An 8,861-nucleotide genomic window follows, 5' to 3' on the forward strand; every position below is an offset into this window, starting at 1 on the left:
TAATGTAGGAGTAGATGGTTATTATTGTAGGAGTAGATGGTTATTATTGTTGGAGTAGATGGTTATTATTGTAGGAGTAGACGGTTATTGATGTCGGACTAGATGGTTATTAATGTAGGAGTAGATAGTTATTATTGGAGGAGTGGGTGGCTATTATTGTAGGAGTAGATGGTTATTATTGTAGAAGTAGACGATTATTGATGTAGGTGTAGATGGTTATTAATGTAGGAGTAGACGGTTATTGATGTCTGAGTAGATGGTTATTAATGTAGGAGTAGATAGTTATTATTGTAGGAGTGGGTGGTTATTATTGTAGGAGTAGATGGTTATTATTGTAGGAGTAGACGGTTATTATTGCAGGAGTAGATGGTTATTATTGTAGGAGTAGATGGTTATTATTGTAGGAGTAGATGGTTATTAATATCGGAGTAGAGGGTTATTAATGTAGGAGTAGATAGTTATTATTGTAGGAGTAGGTGGTTATTAATGTAGGAGTAAGTGGTTATTATTGTAGGAGAATACTTATCAATGTAGGAGTAGGTGGTTATGAATGTAGGAGTAGATGGTTATTATTCTCGGTGTAGACGGTGATTATTGTAGGAGTAGGTGGTTATTAATGTAGGAGTAGGTGGTTATTAATGTAGGAATAGAGGATTATTAATGTAGGAGTAGACGGTTATTATTGTAGTAGATGGCTATTATTGAAGGAGTAGAAGGTTATTAATGTAGGAGTAGATGGTCATTAATGTAGGAGAACATGATTATTGATGTAGGAGTACACGCTTATTAATGTAGAAGTAGATGGTTATTAATGTAGGAGTAGATGGTTATTAATGTCTAGTAGAGGGTTATTAATATAGGAGTAGATGGCTATTATTGGAGGACTAGGTGCTTATTAATGTAGGAGTAGATGGTTATTAATGTAGGAGTATATGGTTATTATTGTAGGAGTAGATGGTTATTATTGTAGGAGTAGATGGTTATTATTGTAGGAGTAGACGGTTATTGATGTTGAAGTTGATGGTTACTAATGTAGGAGTAGATAGTTATTATTGGAGGAGTGAGTGGCTATTATTGTAGGAGTAGATGGTTATTATTGTAGAAGTAAACGATTATTGATGTAGGTGTAGATGGTTATTAATGTAGGAGTAGATAATTATTATTGTAGGAGTGGGTGGTTATTATTGTAGGAGTAGATTGTTATTATTGTAGGAGTAGACGGTTATTATTGCAGGAGTAGATGGTTATTATTGTAGGAGAAGATGGTTATTATTGTAGGAGTAGATGGTTATTAATATCGGAGTAGAGGGTTATTAATGTAGGAGTAGATAGTTATTATTGTAGGAGTAGGTGGTTATGAATGTAGGAGTAGATGGTTATTATTCTCGGTGTAGACGGTGTTTATTGTAGGAGTAGGTGGTTATTAATGTAGGAGTAGGTGGTTATTAATGTAGGAATAGAGGATTATTAATGTAGGAGTAGACGGTTATTATTGTAGTAGATGGCTATTATTGAAGGAGTAGAAGGTTATTAATGTAGGAGTAGATGGTCATTAATGTAGGAGTACATGATTATTGATGTAGGAGTACACGCTTATTAATGTAGGAGTAGATGCTTATTATTGTAGGTGTAGATGGTTATTAATGTCGGAGTAGAGGGTTATTAATGTAGGAGTAGATGGTTTTTAATGTAGGAGTAGCTGGTTATTATTGCAGGAGTAGACGATTATTGATGTAGGAGTAGATGGTTATTATTGCAGGAGTGGATGGTTATTATTGTAGGAGGAGAAGGTTATTATTGTAGGAGGAGAAGGTTATAATTGTTGGAGTAGATGGTTATTAATGTCGTAGTAGATGGTTATTATTCTCGGTGTAGACGGTGATTATTGTAGGAGTAGGTGGTTATTATTGTAGGAGTAGATGGTTATAAATGTCGGACTAGATGGTTATTAACGTAGGAGCTGATGGTTATTATTGTAGGAGTAGGTGGTTATTAATGTCGGAGTAGACGGTTATTAATGTAGGAGTAGATGGTTATTAATGTAGGAGTAGATGGTTATAATTGTAGGAGCAGATGGTTATTGATGTAGGAGTAGATGGTTATTAATGTAGGAGAAGATGGTTATTGATGTCGGAGTAGATGGTTATTAATGTCGGAGTAGATGGTTATTATTCTCGGTGCAGACGGTGATTATTGTAAGAGTAGGTGGTTATTATTGTAGGAGTAGATGGTTATTAATGTCTAGTAGAGGGTTATTAATATAGGAGTAGTTGGCTATTATTGGAGGACTAGGTGGTTATTAATGTAGGAGTCGATGGTTATTAATGTAGGAGTAGACGGTTATTAATGTAGGAGTAGATGGTTATTAATGTAGGAGTAGATGGTTATTAATGTTGGAGTAGATAGTTATTATTGTAGGAGTAGATGGTTATTAATGTCGGAGTCGACGGTTATTAATGTAGGAGTAGATGGTTATTAGTGTAGGAGTAGACGGTTATTAATGTCGGAGTAGATGGTTATTAGTGTAGGAGTAGGTGGTTATTGATGTAGGAGTAGATGGTTATTATTGTAGGAGTAGGTGGTTATTGATTTAGGAGTAGATGGTTATTAATGTAGGAGTAGATGGATATTAATGTGGGAGTAGATGGTTATTAATGTAGGAGTAGATAGTTATTATTGTAGGAGTAGATGGTTATTAATGTCGGAGTAGACGGTTATTAATGTAGGAGTAGATGGTTATTAGTGTAGGAGTAGACGGTTATTAATGTCGGAGTAGATGGTTATTAGTGTAGGAGTAGGTGGTTATTGATGTAGGAGTAGATGGTTATTATTGTAGGAGTAGGTGGTTATTGATGTAGGAGTAGATGGTTATTATTGCAGGAGTAGATGGTTATTATTGTAGGAGTAGATGGTTATTATTGTAGGAGTAGATGGTTATTAATGTCGGAGTAGACGGTTATTAATGTAGGAGTAGATGGTTATTAGTGTAGGAGTAGATGGTTATTAGTGTAGGAGTAGACGGTGATTAATGAAGGAGTAGACGGTTATTATTGTAGGTGTAGATGGTTATTATTGTCGGTGTAGATGGTTGTTATTCTCGGTGTAGACGGTGATCATTGTAGGACTGGATGCTTATTAATGTCGGAGTAGATGGTTATTAATGTAGGAGTAGCTGGTTATTATTGCAGGAGTAGACGATTATTGATGTAGGAGTAGATGGTTATTATTGCAGGAGTGGATGGTTATTATTGTAGGAGGAGAAGGTTATTATTGTAGGAGGAGAAGGTTATAATTATAGGAGTAGATGGTTATTAATGTCGTAGTAGATGGTTATTATTCTCGGTGTAGACGGTGATTATTGTAGGAGTAGGTGGTTATTATTGTAGGAGTAGATGGTTATAAATGTCGGACTAGATGGTTATTAACGTAGGAGCTGATGGTTATTATTGTAGGAGTAGGTGGTTATTAATGTCGGAGTAGATGGTTATTAACGTAGGAGTAGATGGTTATTAATGTAGGAGTAGATGGTTATAATTGTAGGAGCAGATGGTTATTGATGTAGGAGTAGATGGTTATTAATGTAGGAGAAGATGGTTATTGATGTCGGAGTAGATGGTTATTAATGTCGGAGTAGATGGTTATTATTCTCGGTGCAGACGGTGATTATTGTAGGAGTAGGTGGTTATTATTGTAGGAGTAGATGGTTATTAATGTCTAGTAGAGGGTTATTAATATAGGAGTAGTTGGCTATTATTGGAGGACTAGGTGGTTATTAATGTAGGAGTCGATGGTTATTAATGTAGGAGTAGACGGTTATTAATGTAGGAGTAGATGGTTATTAATGTAGGAGTAGATGGTTATTAATGTAGGAGTAGATAGTTATTATTGTAGGAGTAGATGGTTATTAATGTCGGAGTAGACGGTTATTAATGTAGGAGTAGATGGTTATTAGTGTAGGAGTAGACGGTTATTAATGTCGGAGTAGATGGTTATTAGTGTAGGAGTAGGTGGGTATTGATGTAGGAGTACATGGTTATTATTGTAGGAGTAGGTGGTTATTGATGTAGGAGTAGATGGTTATTATTGCAGGAGTAGATGGTTATTATTGTAGGAGTAGATGGTTATTATTGTAGGAGTAGATGGTTATTAATATGGGAGTAGAGGGTTATTAATGTAGGAGTAGATGGTTATTAGTGTAGGAGTAGACGGTTATTGATGTAGGAGTAGATAGTTATTATTGTAGGAGTAGGTGGTTATTGATGTAGGAGTAGATGGTTATTATTGCAGGAGTAGATGGTTATTATTGTAGGAGTAGATAGTTATTATTGTAGGAGTGGATGGTTATTAATATCGGAGTAGAGGGTTATTATTGAAGGAGTTGTCGGTTATTATTGTTGGAGTAGATGGTTATTAATGTCGGAGTAGATGTTTATTAACGTAGGAGTAGATGGCTATTAATGTAGGAGTAGATGGTGATTAATGAAGGAGTAGACGGTTATTATTGAAGGTGTAGATGGTTATTATTGTCGGTGTAGATGGTTATTATTCTCGGTGTAGACGGTGATCATTGTAGGACTGGATGCTTATTAATGTCGGAGTAGATGGTTATTAATGTAAGAGTAGCTGGTTATTATTGCAGGAGAAGACAATTATTGATGTAGGAGTAGATGGTTATTATTGCAGGAGTGGATGGTTATTATTGTAGGAGGAGAAGGTTATTATTTTAGGAGGAGAAGGTTATAATTGTAGGAGTAGATGGTTATTAATGTCGTAGTAGATGGTTATTATTCTCGGTGTAGACGGTGATTATTGTAGGAGTAGGTGGTTATTATTGTAGGAGTTGATGGTTATAAATGTCGGACTAGATGGTTATTAACGTAGGAGCTGATGGTTATTATTGTAGGAGTAGGTGGTTATTCATGTTGGAGTAGACGGTTATTAATGTAGGAGTAGATCGTTATTAATGTAGGAGTAGATGGTTATAATTGTAGGAGCAGATGGTTATTGATGTAGGAGTAGATGGTTATTAATGTAGGAGAAGATGGTTATTGATGTCGGAGTAGATGGTTATTAATGTCGGAGTAGATGGTTATTATTCTCAGTGTAGACGGTGATTATTGTAGGAGTAGGTGGTTATTATTGTAGGAGTAGATGGCTATTATTGTAGGAGTAGATGGTTATTAATGTAGGAGTAGATGGTTATTAATGAAGGAGTAGATGGTTATTAATGTAGGAGTTCAGCTTATTAATGTAGGAGGAGATGGTTATTATTGTAGGAGTCGGTGGTTATTAATGTCGGAGTAGCTGGTTATTAATTTAGGAGAGGACGGTTATTAATGTAGGAGTAGACGGTTATTAATGTAGGAGTAGACGGTTATTAGTGTAGCAGTAGATAGTTATTAATGGGGGAGTAGAGGGTTATTATTGTAGGAGTAGATGGTTATTGTAGGAGTAGATGGTTATTAATGTCTAGTAGAGGGTTATTAATGTAGGAGTAGATGGTTATTATTGTAGGAGTAGATGGATATTATTGTTGGAGTAGATGGTTATTAATGTAGGAGTAGATGGTTATTATTGTAGGAGTAGATGGTTATTATTGTTGGAGTAGATGGTTATTATTGTAGGAGTAGACGGTTATTGATGTCGGACTAGATGGTTATTAATGTAGGAGTAGATAGTTATTATTGGAGGAGTGGGTGGCTATTATTGTAGGAGTAGATGGTTATTATTGTAGAAGTAGACGATTATTGATGTAGGTGTAGATGGTTATTAATGTAGGAGTAGACGGTTATTGATGTCTGAGTAGATGGTTATTAATGTAGGAGTAGATAGTTATTATTGTAGGAGTGGGTGGTTATTATTGTAGGAGTAGATGGTTATTATTGTAGGAGTAGACGGTTATTATTGCAGGAGTAGATGGTTATTATTGTAGGAGTAGATGGTTATTATTGTAGGAGTAGATGGTTATTAATATCGGAGTAGAGGGTTATTAATGTAGGAGTAGATAGTTATTATTGTAGGAGTAGGTGGTTATTAATGTAGGAGTAAGTGGTTATTATTGTAGGAGAATACTTATCAATGTAGGAGTAGGTGGTTATGAATGTAGGAGTAGATGGTTATTATTCTCGGTGTAGACGGTGATTATTGTAGGAGTAGGTGGTTATTAATGTAGGAGTAGGTGGTTATTAATGTAGGAATAGAGGATTATTAATGTAGGAGTAGACGGTTATTATTGTAGTAGATGGCTATTATTGAAGGAGTAGAAGGTTATTAATGTAGGAGTAGATGGTCATTAATGTAGGAGAACATGATTATTGATGTAGGAGTACACGCATATTAATGTAGAAGTAGATGGTTATTAATGTAGGAGTAGATGGTTATTAATGTCTAGTAGAGGGTTATTAATATAGGAGTAGATGGCTATTATTGGAGGACTAGGTGCTTATTAATGTAGGAGTAGATGGTTATTAATGTAGGAGTAGATGGTTATTATTGTAGGAGTAGATGGTTATTATTGTAGGAGTAGATGGTTATTATTGTAGGAGTAGACGGTTATTGATGTTGAAGTTGATGGTTACTAATGTAGGAGTAGATAGTTATTATTGGAGGAGTGAGTGGCTATTATTGTAGGAGTAGATGGTTATTATTGTAGAAGTAAACGATTATTGATGTAGGTGTAGATGGTTATTAATGTAGGAGTAGATAATTATTATTGTAGGAGTGGGTGGTTATTATTGTAGGAGTAGATTGTTATTATTGTAGGAGTAGACGGTTATTATTGCAGGAGTAGATGGTTATTATTGTAGGAGAAGATGGTTATTATTGTAGGAGTAGATGGTTATTAATATCGGAGTAGAGGGTTATTAATGTAGGAGTAGATAGTTATTATTGTAGGAGTAGGTGGTTATGAATGTAGGAGTAGATGGTTATTATTCTCGGTGTAGACGGTGTTTATTGTAGGAGTAGGTGGTTATTAATGTAGGAGTAGGTGGTTATTAATGTAGGAATAGAGGATTATTAATGTAGGAGTAGACGGTTATTATTGTAGTAGATGGCTATTATTGAAGGAGTAGAAGGTTATTAATGTAGGAGTAGATGGTCATTAATGTAGGAGTACATGATTATTGATGTAGGAGTACACGCTTATTAATGTAGGAGTAGATGCTTATTATTGTAGGTGTAGATGGTTATTAATGTCGGAGTAGAGGGTTATTAATGTAGGAGTAGATGGTTTTTAATGTAGGAGTAGCTGGTTATTATTGCAGGAGTAGACGATTATTGATGTAGGAGTAGATGGTTATTATTGCAGGAGTGGATGGTTATTATTGTAGGAGGAGAAGGTTATTATTGTAGGAGAAGGTTATAATTGTTGGAGTAGATGGTTATTAATGTCGTAGTAGATGGTTATTATTCTCGGTGTAGACGGTGATTATTGTAGGAGTAGGTGGTTATTATTGTAGGAGTAGATGGTTATAAATGTCGGACTAGATGGTTATTAACGTAGGAGCTGATGGTTATTATTGTAGGAGTAGGTGGTTATTAATGTCGGAGTAGACGGTTATTAATGTAGGAGTAGATGGTTATTAATGTAGGAGTAGATGGTTATAATTGTAGGAGCAGATGGTTATTGATGTAGGAGTAGATGGTTATTAATGTAGGAGAAGATGGTTATTGATGTCGGAGTAGATGGTTATTAATGTCGGAGTAGATGGTTATTATTCTCGGTGCAGACGGTGATTATTGTAAGAGTAGGTGGTTATTATTGTAGGAGTAGATGGTTATTAATGTCTAGTAGAGGGTTATTAATATAGGAGTAGTTGGCTATTATTGGAGGACTAGGTGGTTATTAATGTAGGAGTCGATGGTTATTAATGTAGGAGTAGACGGTTATTAATGTAGGAGTAGATGGTTATTAATGTAGGAGTAGATGGTTATTAATGTTGGAGTAGATAGTTATTATTGTAGGAGTAGATGGTTATTAATGTCGGAGTAGACGGTTATTAATGTAGGAGTAGATGGTTATTAGTGTAGGAGTAGACGGTTATTAATGTCGGAGTAGATGGTTATTAGTGTAGGAGTAGGTGGTTATTGATGTAGGAGTAGATGGTTATTATTGTAGGAGTAGGTGGTTATTGATTTAGGAGTAGATGGTTATTAATGTAGGAGTAGATGGATATTAATGTGGGAGTAGATGGTTATTAATGTAGGAGTAGATAGTTATTATTGTAGGAGTAGATGGTTATTAATGTCGGAGTAGACGGTTATTAATGTAGGAGTAGATGGTTATTAGTGTAGGAGTAGACGGTTATTAATGTCGGAGTAGATGGTTATTAGTGTAGGAGTAGGTGGTTATTGATGTAGGAGTAGATGGTTATTATTGTAGGAGTAGGTGGTTATTGATGTAGGAGTAGATGGTTATTATTGCAGGAGTAGATGGTTATTATTGTAGGAGTAGATGGTTATTATTGTAGGAGTAGATGGTTATTAATGTCGGAGTAGACGGTTATTAATGTAGGAGTAGATGGTTATTAGTGTAGGAGTAGATGGTTATTAGTGTAGGAGTAGACGGTTATTGATGTCGGAGTATATGGTTATTAATGTAGGAGTAGATAGATATTATTGTAGGAGTAGGTGGTTATTATTGCAGGAGTGGATGGTTATTATTGTAGGAGGAGAAGGTTATTATTGTAGGAGGAGAAGGTTATAATTATAGGAGTAGATGGTTATTAATGTCGTAGTAGATGGTTATTATTCTCGGTGTAGACGGTGATTATTGTAGGAGTAGGTGGTTATTATTGTAGGAGTAGATGGTTATAAATGTCGGACTAGATGGTATTAACGTAGGAGCTGATGGTTATTAT

Source organism: Scyliorhinus torazame, chromosome 26, assembly GCF_047496885.1.
Source record: "Scyliorhinus torazame isolate Kashiwa2021f chromosome 26, sScyTor2.1, whole genome shotgun sequence".
NCBI classification, from domain to species: Eukaryota; Metazoa; Chordata; class Chondrichthyes; order Carcharhiniformes; family Scyliorhinidae; genus Scyliorhinus; species Scyliorhinus torazame.